General features: G+C 41.4%; 1 protein-coding gene across 1 annotated transcript in view; it reads right to left on the reverse strand.

Annotated features, from left to right (window-relative positions):
* Positions 1 to 20,169, reverse strand: part of LOC135713013 (neuronal acetylcholine receptor subunit alpha-7-like) — a 382,027-nt gene that overhangs the window by 281,836 nt on the left and 80,022 nt on the right. The gene's annotated exons all lie outside the window — the stretch shown is intronic.

A 20,169-nucleotide genomic window follows, 5' to 3' on the forward strand; every position in this document is an offset into this window, starting at 1 on the left:
AGGGTACGGGGTATTGTAAAACGTTACGCAACAGATAACTCGAGAATTGTTTCCATGAACTTGCCAAAATAAAAATTGTTCAAACTGTTACTTGTGATAATTTATTCCTTCATGAAAAAAGGGAGCGTTAGCTTAGCGTTAAGCAATTTTCCGGGCATTGTAAATTTATTATTACATCCTATGGAGGGGGGGATTCCAAAATCCAGATTTTTCGCGCTACGTAATTTCTGTACCACGCCTCACGACTCGGCACGGCTCGGTTGTGCTATCTGACAAAGTATTTAATAATGTACATGTCACATATATTACTTTGCCATTATCTGGTGTGACCTAGCCAGAGACAGAGAGTCAGTCAGTCGGGCTTCCGCTAATGGAAAAACGTGAAGGGAAAAGGGATGGCCTGGAAAGTGAGGAAAAAGGGGAAATAAGTTTACTTTTTTTTTTGCTCTTCCGTTGCCTTGCGGTGGGGTTATGGGATGAAAATGGCGTTTTATTTATAGACCACAACGACGTCGACGACGACGACTAGTCAGTTATGGAAATCAAGCTTAGGGCAAGGCGTATGAAAAAGTCATTATTTATCTGCACATTTTTTCTTAAACAACTCCCCGGAGCTCGTGGCGTCATCATTTTTATTAGGTCGGAGCCAAGTCGCCTAGTGCAAGCTCATATATGTAACATTTAACCACATCGATCAAAATCTTGTTTGAATAGGGTCATTTTGTTAAACCCGAGTATTCGCTAGAAAACAGGACCCTACTTTAGTGATCCGGATGGACAAAAAATACCAATATTGACCAACAATCCTTTCCTGCAAAACTTTCCATATACTGACCATCCGTCGAGTTGGGAGTCTTCTGAAAGAAAGTTTCATTAGTCAAGCCCATCCATCGTCATTGTCATGGTTGTGTGCAGGATTACTTCATGAGGAGGGACTTTTCTCGTTTGGATTAGTAGTAGTTGATATGTGTCAAAATGGCTCCCGCTGTGTACCAGCTTTCACTCTTTATTCTACCCATCCAAAAGCAACCGTATGGTCCCGTTCATATTTCCGCCAAATTACAAAGAAAAAATTTGCCCCAAAATGATTCGAAACGTACGTTTCCCCGTTCGATTATTGCGGGAAATGTTTCATGATATTGAGTTGTTCTTTTCATCAATTCCACTTGGTGTCCCCTCTTCCCCCCTCCCACATTCCCAAAGCATACACATTGTCATCGATAATCTGAAGAGCGAGTCAAGTTTGGCCCCTTCGCCGCCGCATGACCCGGACCAAGAGAACCAGCTTCGACTGCCTGTTGAAACGATGGCCGTGTCGTGAATATGGATGGAGTGCAGACTAGACGGCCACCGTTCAACTGGATGACCCTTTTCGGAATATTTTGTTTTCTTTCTTCCTTCGATCCGAAAGAAGTCAAGGAAGGCCTCTCGCCAAGTCGCCAAAAGAGTCCAACATCGCATGTCTTTTCCACTTCAGTTGAGCTCAATTGAAAAGGGATTTATGATGGGATATCAACTCTCTCCTTTCGGGGGAAGTATTGCGATCTCGGTCATGCCAGTGTGAGTGGATTATGAGTGTAGAGGAAGCTGAAGCGGCTAGCGTTTGGATCCCCTCTTTTTGTCCTCGCTGGGATCGATGTTCGATGCGTATGGAGTTGCGAAGGGTAGTGCAGAGCTTTGATTAGCGTAATCCAGTTATAAATCAATCGAGGTATTATAAGTGCTTCACTTCCGATATGGGCCGAATTCGCTTGAACGGTTTGGGAAATTCGGTGTGACAGTCGATGGGATTGGGTTGATTGTTATGCATTCTTACATGATTGGGCTCGGGTATTCCGGACGAATGTGGATACCCGAGCAGATCAGGAGATCAAATCGAAAACTAAATTTTGACGTTGTGATTTGTTGTATTATTTATTACTCAAGTTGTTCTCATTTTGGTCGTTTTACCGGTTTAAATAACAAAGTTGCTGCAAGCAAACTGAAGATTCTTTTATATTTGAGAGCATTTCCACGCCAAATAGCAAACAAACAAAAAATTCAGACTCGACCTTCAACGATTTGCATCAAACTTTGCATCATTGTTTGTTTGGCTCAATCATTCATCATTGTTTGCTCATTTTGGAAGTGAATTGCTCACATTTGTTTTTGATTATGAACAGGATCTTCATCTTCTTTGGTTGTATTACTGGGACTTTACACCCGTCCTCTTTGAGCACGTTCACAGTTGTTAACTGAGAGCTTTCTAGCCTGTACAATTTTTGCATTAGTATGATTGTGGGGCAAGTGCAATCATACTCTACACAGCAAAAAAATAAATTTTCATATCACATCCAAGAGGATGCACTTCATCCATGTCGAAAATCTAATGTAATTTTTATGGTCACACAAATAAACAAATGCAGTAGAAGCAACGTAATGTCAATTCATGCGCTGTATTAATGATAATTTTGTCCTTTTGGGGAAGTAATAATATTACACCATATTTTCGACATAATTAAAGTGCATCCACTTTGATGTGATATTAATCGAATTTTTTTGCGGTGCATTACCCAGGCCCAGGGAAGTCGTGAAATTGTTCAACCCGAAAAATTCCTAGACTGGACCGGGAATTGAACCTAGTCGCTTCCTCCAGCATAGTCTTGCTTTATAACTGCGTCTATACCGAAGCCCACGATTTTAATCGCTTATACTGACAGTCTAGAATGCTGCAGTCTTCAACAAACTTGGTAAGGTGGACTGCCCAAGTCACATTCTTGGTTTTATCATGGTTTTCAAGAAGTTTAATAATAAATAAGTTAAGAATACGACATGCAGCCTAGTGTGCGTGTGGTCCTCCTGTTCAGTCTATGAATTTTTTTTTAAATCTTGATCATTAGCTGTCTTCTTCAAAATAGTTGAGATTACCAAGGCCGCTGGGTGACAGATTAGTACAGAATTCCTCACTACGTGGTTCATGTGATGCTTGTGAAATGCTTATGTTGATTGTATGTGAAGATGTTGGTGAACATTCTCTGTAAACGTCTTCTTTTGGAAGGGTAGTAAAGTTCCATGAGCGTGTTCTTTAAATTCATAATCTTGGCATCATCCCGGATTCAGCGCTGACCTTCTTATCGCACTACAACATATTCTGTCTGTAGCTCGGATTGACAGCTGGGACTTATATTCAAAATATCCTGTGAATTTACGAATCCTCTCTGCCTTCGGTTTCTATTCTGTAATCCAACTCTGTAGTATGATGCCCGTACCGGTCAACTTGGACTGCTAGGATCTAAGCAGTATACCACAATATGGAAATCGATATAGATTGCTGGGACTGCAGACGCTTGAGCAGAGACGAAATGATGTCCAAGCGGTGTTTGCGGCTAAAATTTTCACAGGAGAAACTGACCAGTTACTAGGTCAGTTCAACCTTTACGCTTCTGAACGATTGCTTAGCCTCGGAACGCATCATGTCGGCTAGGTTCAACGAAGTCAACATCCTCTTCGGCTTCAACTCTACTGTGGCAACATTTAAGCGTAGACTGACTGAATTGAATTGATGAATCGAGCGAGATTCGATATTGTCAAAGTTGAGTAATATTCCATTGCTCTTAAATTGCAAGTATAGTGCTACCTGTTTTTGACGTAGGACTACGTCCTTCTTAACTATACTGGGGGTCACATTACGAAATCTAAAATTAAACTGAAACGAAAATGGGGGGTGTCTTCAAACGCATATTTCTTAAAACCGTTAATCGGAAATATGTCATCATCTTCTTCCTCGCATTTCAAGCTTATTGCGTATGGCATATGTTAGCTTATTGCGTGCTCTCAACTTGGTATTCTAGATGCACCTCCAGCATGGTCTTGCTTTGAAGCTGTGCCTTTACCGACTGAGTTAAAGGAAGCCCCGAATTATGTCATTCAATATGTCATTCGACGGTGATTTTATCCAGCAATTGTTTGGTGTATAGCACAAATAGTGAAAATAGTTATACAATTAGGAAATTTAATGAACAAAATAGGAATATTTCGCGAACTAATTCAGAATAGTGGACGGATGTGATGAATCTATATTCTCTCGCATCAACATCACTTTTCAACTAGTGCGCAAATTTGCCTTCCACAACACTTTTTGGCAAGACGGTCGATCTGAGCGCAGCTCGGAGAAAACTGATTACGCATAAATAGTGAAAAAGGAAAAGCAGCCAAAATGTTCGTCCACAAGCAGTCTTGTAAGCGGTCACGGTAGTCGACACATTTTCTGTGATAATCGACTGCCTTTGCCTCCGACACTTGCAAAACAAGCTATCATAGTACACTACCAAACTCAAATGTCATTTGACAGGCTCTGTCATACGACACTGTCGCCGAAGACCGTCACAAATGTATGTATTTTAGTTTTTCTCATAATAAGAGCTGCTGATGTTGTGCTTGTGTGAATTCTGAAAATAGCAAGCAATGATGGCCTATGAATAACATTTCTGATCAGAAATGGTTTAATTTACACCACACTGAGGAATTAGAACGAAATCACTCATGTCATATGATAGTTATTTGATAATTTTCTTTTTCCTCGAATGTTATTCTACCGGTTGTGTTGTGTGAGAAAGACGACGGTAGAGCATGATAGTACGAATAAAAACAGACTGTCGCGCATAACAACGAAGCGAGTGTCGTAAAAAACGTCAACAGTTTCAACCCCTGTCCACAAGAGGTTCTGTCAAATCGCTTCCACTATCAGTTGCTGCCAGATAGTCAAGCTGGTCGGAGCTAGCAGATAACGTCAGAATACACCGTGCAATGTCCGGGCCAGATGAAATTTGCGTTGGTAAGAAAGAGACAACTATAGACAGTTTACTCTCTCATACCATCGCAAATACCGTCTAGTTTGGACACTAGACTGCCAACGAATGTATGGGAAAAATTTGACCATCAAATATCGCTAACAAAATTTCATGTACCCCCCCCCCCCCCTCCCTTGGCAGATTTTCGAGAGTGAAAAAAGTCAAACTTTGACGCCTTTGCGCCACCCCTAAATCATGTCCGATTGAGCTCAAATTTTGCATAGGGTCATTTTTCGAGGCAATACACATTTTGTATATGGTTTGTCAGCGATATTAAAAATTACCATTTTCGCTGGCAGTCTATTGGACACTGCACGGTGTAGTTAGGAGAGCTCTTCGTTGTTCCAAAATACCTCTGCCAAATCATATCCTAGTTGTGGAAACGGTTACGACGACATCGATCACAGTTTGGCAATGTACGCATAATGACGCCGCCAGAGAGCGACTTTTGAATACCCTTGAGGCCCAAGGAAGACAAGCCAATATCCCTATCAGAGACGTGTTGGGTACCCGCGATCTCTGCTATATGCAGTCAATTTATGTGTTTCTGCAAATGTCTAGTATAAGAATTTAATTCGTTTGTCTTTTGTATCTCTTTATTAGTTTTTGTTTGTCTTGTCTCCCGTCTCGATGAGTCTCATCGTCGCCCACTGGTCACCCACCATAGCCGGTCAAACTTCAGACGAATCTAGAACCACACTACCGTTCATACTGGCGACACCGCTCTGATGAGACAACGATACCCTACCCCTAAGCTTCTCCCTTTTTTCTATCCTTCGACAATGTACCCCTCTAAACTCGAGTAAGCCACGAGTATTCGGCCCAACTCCTACTAGACATAGAATTAAGTGAATTTTGTTACAAACAAAGAACAATGAATTATCGGCTCCGTAAAGCTAATGCGATTGAGCCTTTAAAATAAACGAACTAGATAAAAAAAATCGTATCCACCATAAGTCCACGCCTGATTGTGGAGTAAGTCGTGTAGTAGATAGAGTTAATGTGGAATAAAGAATGAGTAGAATCGAGTGAGCGTGAAGTGCGATGGACCGTATGTAAACGGAATTTCATTGGTTCGAGAATTTTGATAGGAAGCTCGTTGACGGCCCTGGACACTCCCACCCGGTTGAGCAGGTCTGGGGTCCATGCGACCATCGACATCTTCGTCAGCAACATGGGAAACAACATCTCGCAACCTGTGGCCTTCCAGAAGCTGAGCTAGAACCACTACCCGGTGGTGGCCGAAATAGGCTTCTCGGCTAACAGATTTAAAGCATCCCGGGGAAATTACCATCGTGTTGAATGAGATCGGTTCCAGCACTGTGCCGACACCGCCCTCGACTACGAAATACAGCCGGCTGCCCCGAAGACGTTGACCGATGCCTGCGTTCCTTGGAGGAGGCGATATCCCGAGCCAGTGAACAACACGTGTCAGTATCTAGACAGGTGAGAAATACTCTGAACCTTGATTATCCCCACTAAAAACCTTATCAGACTCCGTTACACCATGCGTAGACAGTACCTGCCTGCCTTGAAGACCCATTGCAACATCTAACAAAAATTATCCAAGCCAGGATGGTAGACCTCAGAAATGAGGACTTCTAGATAGAGCTGGAATTAGGGCGTAACAGCTTTTGTAAACAATGACTTCTATCGATGATTTCCAAGAACTCAAAGCACGCCCACGCAGACCAACATAACCATCGGATTGGGGAAGTGTTTCCCTATCCGATGAGGGGGTTGGTTTGCGTGGGCGAGCCTTGAATTTCTAGAAATCATCGATTGAAGTCATTGTTTACAAAAGCTGTTAGGCCCTAATTCCAGCTCTATCTAGACTTCAGTAACAAGATGAGCTCTCTCCCAGATTGTGCTAAGCCCTTCTGGAAGCTAACCAAAATCCTTAAAAATAAGCCAAGACCCATTCCAACACTTGTGCCGTTGAATCAACCCAATCGCCCATCTGACAACCCCTGAAGAGAAGGCTGATGCTATAGGTCAACACTTCGTCAGCTCTCATAATCTCGGGCTAAACATGCCTAGTCCATTCGATACTGCAGTTGCGGTAAATGCAACCAACCTCCATCGAATTCCCAACAACTTTCTTGTGGAATCCGAGGTAACGGCTGACGAACTGTTGGCCTACACACTTAGAAAAATTCATGTAAATTTAGGTGCTCTGAGAGTGACATATACGAGCGTCAATTATGACATACAATTGAGTCATAGTAGGCGCAAAATTCAGCTCAATCAAACGTACTTTTGAACTTTTCAGTCTCAGAGCACTTAATTTTACATGACATGTTCGTTTACGTCTCATCCTTTATGTCAATGATGGATTCCGCTACGTGTAAAATTAGGTATTTCTAAGTGTGTATACTAAATCATCTAAAAATATGAAGGCCCCAGGTTTCGACCAAATCCTGCATCTGGAACTCAAACACCTGAGTTCCAGATTCTTCTACCATCTGGCACTGATTTTTAATCAGTCAGTCTGCTAAAGTTATCCCCATCCGGAAATCTGGGAAAGATCCATCCTCTCCTTCATGCCAGCATAGAAAACCAGCAAATAAACGAATATTTTACTACTACTTCTACTCAATGCGCATCAGTTGATGACGAATTCAAACATGAAGGAAATCATCCAAAATTCGACAGCATATTGTTATTGACTCGAGCAATACAATAATCAGTCGAAGTATTGAGGATGTTTTCGTTCAGTGTAGGCACAGACTCTCCTACTTTTTTTTTCTCGTGGTGAAGACGACGAGGATTGTTTCGGATGATCCAATGATGTCCAATCGAGCTGATTGAATTAAAAGTTGTTATGCTTTGACTACAGTTGATATTTGATGCCATGATTACTTATTACTTTATGTTATGTTCACGGATGTGCTGTTTTGTAATGTTTGTGAAAAGATATGGGGTGTTTAACCAATTAAATTGGCTTTCCGCATCACATTCATCAAAACGGCAAAGAGTCAGATGAATAAATAAATAAAGCCGGTGTTCCAGATTCATGTGCTGCTGGTGGGTTTGATATCTAGGCTCCAGGTGTTGAGTCGCCTCTCTGACATCGTTGATTGACGCTAGTAATCCTATATATAGATATTCACGGAAGCGGCCATTTTGAGTCAATAGAGCAGCGAAAACCGTCAAAATGTGAGCCAAACGAACATGTTTATCGTTTGCCAGAATGCTTCAGTTGTGAAATAAATTCAAACAAAATATAAAATAAAAATATATATTAGTAAAATGCGTATGCTAACATTAAAAAGTTTTTGATATGGTCGGTCAAAGCATTGTAGCGTCAATTCACGAAATGATTTTTGCACAACATGCATTTGGTGCTGATGAACCGATAAACAAAACACACCCCCCAAGGGGTATTCTGTTAACTAGATGAAATACGCAAATACTAAATTAGAATATCTAAATTAGAATATTAGAAGATGAAGAGCCAGATAGGCTAATCAATTGAAATGTAAAATCAATGTACACATAATAATCAACAGAAATAAACGAAAATTTTACTACTACTACTACTCGACTACTATGAACCGGGATTGCTCCAGGCAGTTTCCCACCTTATTTAGCAAAACACAATTGCGTGGACTCGCAGTGGTACTGGAAAAGCCATTACATTTTAACTAGATACCACCAAATAAGTATCATTGTAACACAAACTGCCTAAACGCGAAGAATCCCCTAGGAAAAAATCCGACGATAGTCCGCAAAACTCCAGTCATTTTTTCGAAGTTTAGCGTTTTTCGCAAACTGGAAAATTCTCATGGCAATGCACTTAATATTCAATAAACGTTATTCGAAATTTAATGAAACATAGATCACATAGTTCACAAACCAGTTCACTGAAAATTCAAACAACGTAAACAAACTCGTAATGTAGAAAATGATAAAGTCACGCACAAAGCTGAAACATTTGGCTCTGCGGCAGGTGTTGGCAGCATTTACAAAACAAAATTTTACACGTTGCCAAATCGTCTGATAATATTTTCGCTTATCTCTGTATATAGGATTACTAATTGACGCTATTTGTGGGATACAGAACTCGCGGAGATAGACAGAAATTGAACAATAATGAAATAGTCCAATTAATAATTTTCCTTGCTTCGGGATTCCAAACAAATTTCAGGATACTTCGTTTCGGGCAATTGGCCCCTGCCCTTTGGTTCAGTGGGTTAGGGCGTGTTCTACCAGGTTGTTCGAGGCAGATTTCATGTGTGAGTAAGTGGTGAACATTGTTATGTGCAATTCACTTTAAAAGGTGCGTTTCATATTTCATCACATGTAGTTCCAAAGAGCCTGAACGAAATGTGGCGCTTGCGAAGATCACTTGAAGATACGATATGACGGAATATTGATACTATTTTTTTCCCTTGATTTGTTTTCCGTCGATCTTGTTTTCCATGCTGAGCACCAATGCCACCGATGCCAGGGAGGCAGCAGCTCCAACACCTGAACCCTACCTATCGACCTATCAAACTCATGAACCGGGGACCAACGGCTTTACTTCCCTTCCGAAGGAAGGCGTGATCAAAGACGTTGTGCCTCAGAACATCCCGGCGGCACCAACTGGGATTGAACCCAGGCCTGCTGGGGTGAGAGTTAATCACGCTTACCACTACACCACCGATTGAACATTGATACTAATGGTATAAAACACAAGTAAATTTAAATACTTTAAATAGTGTTAAATTTAAATGTTCCCTCATTTCACGTCCGTTGAACCATTCTGAACGGCCATCCTGTAGTGAGTATATCACATCATTGCTAATAATTATCTATATCTTTTCACGACCGCAAGTACTCAGTTCAATTCCTTTAACTTTAGATTTTAACTTTTGATTTAAGATATTAATAATGTATAACACAAATGATAATTTGGCTCTGTAAAGTTTATTCGATTGAGCCTGTACAAATAAATTAGTTTTCAAAAAATATCTTTTCCGGTACCGACAAAGTAAGACGCGGTATGGTTTTATAAGATGCAACTAGAAACTCAAGATTATTATACTAATTAATGGACGTCGATATATAGTGGACATCAGAAATGACTCGGGAGACGTTCAGGAACTAGCAGTGATGCAGAGAAAGACAATGCACATTAAAATTATTTCACCGAAATCTGTGAAATTTTACCAAAACCTCAACAGCTGAACTTTTGGTAATCAGTTCGGTGATTTTTCACAGATTTCCTGTAATTTTTCACCGAATGACATGACTCCAGAATCCAGTTGGTTCATCGGGCCAGATTTCCTGCGGGAACCGGAAGAAGCATGGCCATGTCAAATAGCGAAAGGAAGCAAGACAGACACTGAACTTCGTCCCTGTCTGCTAACCCATTTCACCGTGCCAGATCCACCGATCAACGTTTCCAGCTGGAAGCGGATGGTCAAAGTAGCTGCCTTTGTGCATCGTTTTGCGGCAAATTGTCGCCTAAAGAAGCAAAAGAAACCTGTTCATTGTGGTCCACCTTCCGCAGAGGAACTGCAGATCGCCGAGCGCTACGTGATACGCCAAGCCCAACGAGAAGCCTACCCGGACGAAGCAGCTATTCTGAAATCGGTGAACGGATCGCCGAAGCCCATTCCCAAGACCAGCCCGTTGTTTAAACTGACACCCTGGCTGGACGAACACGGACTGATGAGGATGCGGGGAAGAATTAGTGCCTGTACGCTAGCCACCGAAGATGCTAAAAACCCGATTATCCTCCCACGTGACCACCACACTAACAATCTTATTATTGCACACTATCACACTAAGTACCACCACCAAAACCATGAGACCGCTATAAATGAGCTCCGACAGAGGTATTGTATACCTCGACTACGAGCGACCTACGCGAAAGTACGCTACAACTGCCAACACTGCAAAAATCATCGCGCAACCCCACAGCCTCCAATAATGGCCGATCTTCCTCTAGAGCAACTTGATGCCTTTGCTCGACCCTTCACCCATATTGGCGTCGACTATTTTGGACCAATCGAAGTCGTCGTAGGTCGTCGAGTGGAGAAACGGTGGGGAATGTTGGTCACATGCCTGACCACTCGTGCGATCCACATCGAAGTAGTACACACTTTGAGTACCGACTCCTGCATCATGGGCCTCCGAAACTTTGCAGCACGCCGCGGAATGCCCAAGACGATCTATAGTGATCACGGTACCTGCTTCATTGGCGCGAACCGCGAATTGGGAGAGGCAGCAACGGCGATCAACCAGGACGAGGTGATGAAGGAGTTCAGCGGTACCGAGACCACCTGGAAGTTCATTCCCCCAGCGTCGCCGCACATGGGCGGCAGTTGGGAACGCCTTATCGGTATAGTGAAGCGGAACCTCATGGAAATCCGCCCCTTGCACAAGCCTAACGACGAAGTGCTACGAAACCTTCTAACCGAGATCGAATGCACTGTTAATTCTCGGCCGCTTACACATGTTCCGGTTGATGATGAATCTGCACCTGCTCTCACCCCGAATCACTTCCTCCTGGGGTCATCCGACGGAACGAAACCGATATGTACCCTCGATGACAGCGGAACAGCACTACGGCGGACCTGGCGAATGTCTCAGCAGCTAGCCAACCAGTTTTGGAAACGTTGGCTAAGTGACTACTTGCCGGAGATCACTCGACGAACGAGATGGTATGCGAACACGAAGCCGATAGCGATTGGCGATGTGGTGATCATCGTTGATCCGAAGCTGCCCCGGAACTGCTGGCCTAAAGGCAAGGTCATCGGAACTTACATCAACAAGAACGACAATCAGATCAGGGCGGCAACCGTAAGAACTGCGAACGGTGTGTTCGAGCGCCCTGTGGCCAAGCTGGCTATATTGGATGTACGGCGCGACGGACTGTAAGCCGATCAGAGGATCGGCGTACCCGGGAGGAGTGTTGAGTACGCCCCTGGCGCAGATGCGCACCTTCCCATCCAAGACACCTTGCCTACACAAACATCAACGCACCCAGGTATAGTACGCACCTTCTCTCCAAAGACGTTGGGCAAACGTCACGGATAAACAATTGATAGTAGGCAAACACAAAAACATGAAACAACAATTTAACGTGCGGCATCTATGAGTTTGCGGTCTAAATTTAGTTAGTTTTTTTTCCATTGAAAGTTCAAGTCATTAAATTAAATTACTAGTGTAAAATCAGCTAGGTATAATTCTATTTCTAAAATTCGTTAATATTATTATTTACAATTAATACCTTTTCCATAGTGTTTGATAAAAACTAGTGAACTTATCATAACCTAAAATCTACTTACATCCCTACCTACAGTGAAGGTAAAATTTATAATCTAAAATACTAAGTAAATACATAAATCTAGATTGCTTTAGTACGGTTTATAGGATTCAGTACGGATAAATTGTTTGCTAGATTGCCTGTTACGACGGCCACCGACAAAACGAGACGATCTCGTGCGACCCGTAATTCCGATCGCTTGCAAGTGTAGCACAACGGGACTAAACGTAAGTTACAAAAGAAAATTACTAATGGACTAATATTAAGATGCAAACATGTTCACTAACGTTACATCCTTCCTGAACCTTTTTCCAGGAATATAATAATATAATTAATGAACGTAAATCCCACGTCTTCGGTAGTTCTAATATTATTGTATTGAAAATCTCCCTGCGTAAGTTGGCAAATTCCCAACAGACATGTTAAGAAAATGGAAAAAAAAACTGAGAAACTGGTACCGGATGACACTGTAAAGACTTTGATGGAGGACATCAAGCGAAAATGCGTTCAATTTTACACTCAAGGCTCCATCGATTAACTTTTCTTTTGATTTTTGAAGTAAATATATGTATAAAACTACCCTAAAATTTTGGTTTGATTCTAAACATTATAAGAAAATTGGCATGACATTTTCGGTGTCGCAATAATTTCGTGTTCGCCCTTTATTCGGTAGTCCCCAGTCACCCGAACAAGTTCATCGAAAACTGCAACATTCTAGACTGTCACGATAATCCTCGAATACTTGTCCAAAAATCAGTCAAGATTTCATAAAACTTCATGGACATCCGAAAAAGTTAAACCTCTTTGAACATTTTCGCAAAGAATAAAAAATCACGATGTTATATATTTATGTACGATGCTGTATTCTAGTTGAAACAGCATTGAATTGATTTTGAAAATCACACACACAAAACGCTGTTGATAATAGTATCTCGTGGCGCGTATTAGCTGACCTACCCTATCTTCCGCGATTTGGCAGTTTGGCAGTGACGTTGACTTATCTGGTTTGATCTCCACATGTTTCGTTAGCTCGTAAATGGGGTGTTTACATCTGTGCGAATTTACTCGCGCTAGTGTACTCGCCAACTAGTACGAATTTCAGTTGCTCCTGAAATTTCATGCTGATAGACGCGGATGCCCTGTTTACATTATGCTAGTGAGATTTTTTGCTAGCAGCTAGCTCATTAGCGCTAGTGAAATAGCATAAGTGTAAACACCCCAAAAAGCAGCTTTGGCCTTACTGATTCGTGCACCATCTTTATGCGCTTCTAAAATCCATCAAAACCAGCCCGGAGGAAGTCAAGCTCAGGCACAGCCGTAAAACATTTAAGGGGCTGTTCATTAACTACGCAGACAGTTTAGGGGGTGGGGGAGTTGGAAATTATCCACGGCCCATACAAATTGTAATAATAGGACAATTGTTTTGCAGGGGGAGGGAGGTGCAATCAAAAAAAATATCTACGTATTTAATGAACAGCCTCTAAAGGCAGTGCGTTGGGATTTAATCGTTTCCTCAAAAGCGGAATGATTAGCATTAAATAGAGCAAGTGGTTCTACCGCTTTTTGAATCCGGCATCCAGAGATCTTAATCGAATCGATTGCGTTACACAAAACCAAACCGAGAAGCAAACACCATTCAAGTGCAATGCTCCCCCCGAAGAGGGCACTCATCCAGCGAACCCTTCATTCTACCTCAAATATCATATTATTCACTCGAGTCCATTCCTGTTCCATCCAGCATCCATCAAGCTTAAGCAAACCGTGAACTCTAAAGTATGTACTTCCCCTCTCCCTGTCCACAATGCGGTAGCCGTCTGAAAAGAAAACACTTTTCTCCCAAACCATAAATAAACAGTAATTCATCCTTCGCCTCATTAACACTCTATGTATTCATGGTGCACCTGCATAGGTCCCTCCTCACCGCCGGTGCATCTTCTAGTTGGCTACTTGTTGTCGGTTTGCTGGCTGGTTGCTTCTGCCAAACAAAGAAAAGCACTTGCCACCCATCTTCAACCGGAACTTCATCTTTGTGCGGAATAGTCTCTTGGTGCAGTCAGTCAAACTTGGGGGCGTGAAAAGTCCATACAACGCTGCCACTGCCAAACAACCGGCTGTGTTGCACCACCGAACCACCGTGGGCCCAAGCACATTTCATTCGCCTGAAAATCGACTTTCATCAACCGCAATCGCTTTGATCTGCAACAGAACGCACCCATGCGAATTGGACCATTTTACGGTTTCCTACCCCAGACTGGCAACATTGGCCGGGTTCTACAAAAATAACCGTGAGCCAAGCCTATGCCATGGCAACACCGGAAACATCAACAGGATGAGGTCATTAAACTAATGATCCTTCAAAAGGTTCTACCGACCCACCCCACACCGATACGCACGCTCTCCACAGTCATAATGTGAGGCAAAAGCGAAACATGCAAGCACAGAAAGTTGGCATCATTGCGGTTAGGAACGACGGGCACGGGGCACTGGAAAGCATCATCCGGCAACCAATCCACTAGCCGTGAAACGAGAAAAACGAAGGCCGACTTCATCACACGCAACAGAGAAACAGTGGCACGGATGATGATGACGTTCCCTTTTCACGATGTAAGTCCTCTGATGATGGTGCTTCGGCTCTGCTGTGCCAAAGACAGGAAGAAAATCTGGGAATACCATGTCAGCGTCGTCGTCGTCGACGGTTCACAACCCGGAAGGGCTATTGCGAGGAGAGAGGGTAGGATGCTCTGACAGAGCATTCTATCAGGATTTAAAACTCTGACTCGGTGCCGCTGCTGCAGACCGGGGGATATGTTTTATTTACGAAAGAGCTGCCACCACCGAGGTTGCAACAGAGTATGATGAAAGAAGTAATGAAACTCTTTGCCCAGGTAGTTAATGGAGATTTTTCCTGACGACATGACCCGCATGCATGCAACGTCATCACTGACTGGCGTCGGGCGGGGGTGGGGGTGACGGCTTCTATGTGATAAAACAAACTGGAATGTCCGAGTCAATATTGGCGCTGAGGCTGGGCTATTATCTGTGTGAAAAGTCTACTGCTGTCGTCGTGGTGGACGGGGTCAAATATGGGCAAATGCCAGTGTACGGACGGCGAGGTTGTCTACACTTGTGGTGATGTGAACGTACTCCTAGAGATTGTGGCAATCTGAGCTGATGCTATGCATGAATGATTTCGGTATCATCATGAGGGGGAAACGATCGATACTTTTTTAAGCATAAATGTTTGTTTGTTGTTTTATCTAGAAGGTTTTCGGATGTGACGATGTAGTTGTTTTAGCATTTCTTAGCCGATACACTCCCACACTAAGTTTGGGGTCACCCTTGAAAGAATATGTAAATGTTTTTTGCTCATATCTCTGCCATTTTACGATCGATTTTCGATATTTATAAATCATTTAAAAGGTATTGACTGAAATTTAATTTGTATTTAACTGGTTTAAAACATTTTTTTCAATTTTTGTGTACTGAAACTTGTCCTAAAATTACAATATTTTCAAAAATTTCAACATTAAATATTTGTGACTAATTTTTTTTTTCAGTATTGGGTTGGCCACAATTTTAAAATGAAAGTGGTAGTAGAACTCTTATTCTATACCCATCAAGATAAATTTGAGGAAATTCGGTTTAAAATTTTAAAATGTGCTATAAATCAATAAAATATGATCAATCTTTTAATTTGGTCAATCCTCTTAACAGAATCCCGTTATAAAGAGCTTTTTGAGTGTGTTGATTTATTTCCTTTTAATTCCGTTATAATTGCCTACCTTTTGAACAGATACTCGTATTTCGTCGACTACTTGCAGACTTCATCAGTGCCAAGGCTAAAGCTGGGCAAAGTTTTTGGAGCATTTTGAATGTAAAATCAAATTTTGTGATCGTAATTTTTCTACGGTGTGGAACTGCGATTTTTTCATTTGGAAAATTTAAAAGCAAATAGCCTGAAATGACCCCCTTTTTAAACTTTAATGGCGCCAAAGTGTTCAGCAGACATTTTTACATAAGAATAACAAATCGAAAAAAATCGATATGTTTCGATTAAGAGATATTGAATTTCAAAGATTAGAAGTTTTTAAAAACGATTCATTACACCAACATTCTGTTAGTATATTCTTTAAAGTTGCTCAAAACGAACAAATCGTGAGTATGCTCAAGACCATCGTTTTTTTTCTGCAGTGTTGCCATCTTGTGATTTAAGCAACTATTATTCAGTAATTCACTTTTTTTTTTATTATTTTGGGGTCTTGAATGCCTTGACTTATACATTTTAAACTCAAATTACATAACTTTTACGGTTTATTAAATTGCCTGGTGCATTGTATGTGCTAATTATTGTTTTAGTTTTGTAAAATATTCAGTTTTTGGAAATAAATAAAAATGTGTGAACTTCTCTTGGACTTACACTTAACTTTTATTGAAGACATTTCATTGACTATATTAAATTTCAAGAATAATTTCATGAATCTTTTAACAAGATTAATTTTGACACATGTTGAATCAAATCAAAAATTTGTATCCGCATCTGAACATGACAACGTATTCAAATCAACCCTGTTCTCGGCTGTAGTTGTCGCTGAATGCTTTTCACGATTTTCAAGTGTTGCATGATTTTCAATCATAAAACACTAGACAGAAATTTGAAATGATCCCATTACTGAGATGAGAGCTGCTGAGATTATCCAATGGATCACAGCATTTCCTACTATATGGTAGTGACTGCAAACCTAATCTGAGCTTATTTTGACACTACTCAGAATTATTTCTTAATAAACCTTTATGTTATCAAGTCAGCCATGATAATAGTTGTTTAATAAGAAAATTTTAGTGGCGCTTCCATGTAATTTGCATACTTTATTTTGATTGTCTAAGTTTCAACAGCCGATTAGTTCTACATTTTGTTTTATGATTATGATCAAAGCAAAAGTTACTCCATGTATAAGATATACTACGCCAAAACCTGCATCCTTTTCCAGTATCCTGGGCATGTTAGTATTATTATCTGATAAGTAATTACTGGGTTGTTTGTTGTTGACTATCGAAAAATTGTTTCCTTCTTACTATGGCTACATATTTTTTTGATTTATTGATTCATTCAAAATTAATATTTCAAAATTTACAAGATGGCAACACTGTAGAAAACATCAGATTTCAGCATTTGATAATACATGAAGTCTAAAAGATGTGTCCGATCTTCAGCTTACACACAGATTTGATCGTTTAGAAACAAGTTTCAAAATTCACTGAAACCTCCGTTTACGAAGTCTTTTGTTTACGCAGTATTCAATTTACGTCCCTCTTTTTACGAAGTAAATCCCAAATAACGAGGTTTTTTTTTACGAAGTAAATCCCAAATAACGAGTTTTCTTTTTACGAAGTAAATTCCAAATAACGAGTTTTTTTTTGTGATTTTGGGAAACTGGGATATACTGTGAAATACCTCACAATATAGGTATTGTTGGAATCGGAGTGACGTGTAGGGACCGGAAATCGATGTCTGACGTCATTTTAAAATCCAAGATGGCGGCTTCCGGTTACAGGAAAACTTGGACATTCTACCAAATACCCCCACAATATGGGTATTTTTGGAATCGGAGTGACGTGTAGGGACCGGAAATCAATGTCTGACACCATTTTGAAATCCAAGATGGCGACTTCCGGTTACAGAAAAACTTGGAAATTCTGCCAAATACCCCCACAATATGGGTATTTTTGGAATCGGAGTGATGTGTAGGGACCGGAAATCAATGTCTGACACCATTTTGAAATCCAAGATGGCGACTTCCGGTTACAGAAAAACTTGGAAATTCTGCCAAATACCCCCACAATATGGGTATTTTTGGAATCGGAGTGACGTGTAGGGACCGGAAATCAATGTCTGACACCATTTTGAAATCCAAGATGGCGGCTTCCGGTTACAGAAAAATTGGTAAATACCACCACGTCACTCCGATTCTTAAGATACCCATATTGTTGAGTATTTGACAGTATTTCCCAGTGTTTCTGTAACCGGATGTCACCATCTTGGATTTCGAAATGGCGTCAGACATGGATTCTCGGTTCTCACAGTTCACCCCGATTCCAAATATATCCATATTGTTGTGTATTTTACGGTATTTTTCTGTTTTCCTGTAACCGGAAGTCGCCATGTTGGGTTTCAAAATGGCGTCAGACATCAATTTATGGTCCCTACACGTCACCCCGATTCCAAAAATACCCATATTGTGGGGTATTTGACAGAATTTTGAAGTTTTTCTGTAACCGGAAGCCGCCATCTTGGATTTCAAAATGGCGTCAGACATCGATTTCCGGTCCCTACACGTCACTCCGATTCCGAAAATACCCATATTGTGGGGTATTTGACAATATTTTCAAAAACCTCTTTTTACGAAGTAAATCCCAAATAACGAGTTTTCTTTTTACGCACTAATTCGATTTACGAACCCCCGTTTTGGTTCGTAAATGGAGGTTCCAGTGTACCAACATTCTATATCGAAGCGTTTTGAGATCGCAGTAGGCCACGCTTAAAAGCTGACGTGTTTTTCTTTTGCTGCGTATTTTTCGTAAGCGAATTAAACACATTTTGGCTTTAAATTTCGTGTGCTGAAATTTAGTTTCAAAGTTATCAATTAGTGATATATCGTGTTTTGCCTGTGTTTGCCTTGAGTGGCTCGGTTGACCTTGAATCTAACCTCCAAAATATACAACACAGATTCAGTTCAATTGTTCATTGCCTCCTGGGAGCCTGGTTCTCCGAGTTCGGATGTTACACTTTCGTCGTGTAGTTCTAATGAGAGATAGGTCCGGTTTGTGAATTAGCCCGGAAACGTGTTGATAATGGGCCGTATGTATAAAAAGAGTTTACTTTACTTTCCCGTGCTTTTCTTACGGGAAAAGTAAAGTAAACGCTTTTATTCATATGACCTAATGTGTCCGTCGCGAGTTTTGGTGGTGATACGGTGGCTGACGTTGAATCGACAAGTTTTCCGGTTGCAAAAGTGCTCGGCTGCTGGTCTCTCGCCGGTGTCGGAGATTGCGAGCAATATGAACTGTTCCTTGGGAAAGCACTAGACGCGAACCTCCTCCCTGACCATGGCAATGCATGAAAATTTGTGTTCGTTAAAGGAAGTATTACGACAAAGGTGCATCACGAAATTAGATGCAAAGCTTAGAGAAAATCAAAATTACCTATGGATTGGAGGATCAAATTTACATGCTGAGACCAGTCCAAACACATTTCACAATTAAAAAAAATGTATAAACTAAATTCGTGCCAGGTTTGAAAAGAATATTTTCGAACTTGGAAGCGTGTACCGTATGCGTGATAATGTTTGCACCATTAAGCAATGTCAAAATTAAAAAAAAAATCTCAAAAATGTCGTTTTCGAGTTTTTTACTTATTCAAAGGGGGGATGTTTCTCAGAGTCTTAAACTATGTTAATCATCGATCGAGTTTCCACTTGCTGCAATTACGGCCTCCACACGCTTCCGGAATGCACGGCAGGTTCTAATAATGTAGTCTGGATCCATTTATCTCCAGGTACGGGTCAATGTTTGTCTGAGGCTTGCTGTACTCGGGTGGCGTTTAGAACAGGCCTTGGCCTTCATGACGCGCCATATTGAGTAATCCAGCGGATTAAGATCGGGGCTGGATGGCGGCCACATATCCTTCGCCCAGAACGGAAGATGTTCCTGCAACCACTTCTGAGTGTGGTTCGAGGTGTGGCATGGAGCCCCATCTTGTAGAAATACAACATTTGACTTCGGATCGTACTGTTCTTTGATCCACGGAAGAACATACTTACTTAAAATCCCGATGTAGACCTCCGTGTTGACCTTGTCGCCTTCTGGAATGAATACCGGGTCCATTTTTTTTGCCATCGGTAGCCACCAATCCAAACACCATAACGCTAGCAGGATGCTCGGTCAGATACACGTTCTTGTGCTCGTCGGCCACGTCTTTTACCGGAAGAGAACTAATATACCGGTCGGTTCTGGAATTTGATACGGGATCGACGGTAAACATTCTCTCATCGGTGAACAGGATTAACGGATTTTTTCGCTTAA

Source organism: Ochlerotatus camptorhynchus, unplaced genomic scaffold (assembly GCF_037179485.1).
Source record: "Ochlerotatus camptorhynchus isolate MF236.1 unplaced genomic scaffold, CSIRO-AGI_Acam_v1.1 ptg000040l, whole genome shotgun sequence".
Classification (NCBI taxonomy): Eukaryota; Metazoa; Arthropoda; class Insecta; order Diptera; family Culicidae; genus Ochlerotatus; species Ochlerotatus camptorhynchus.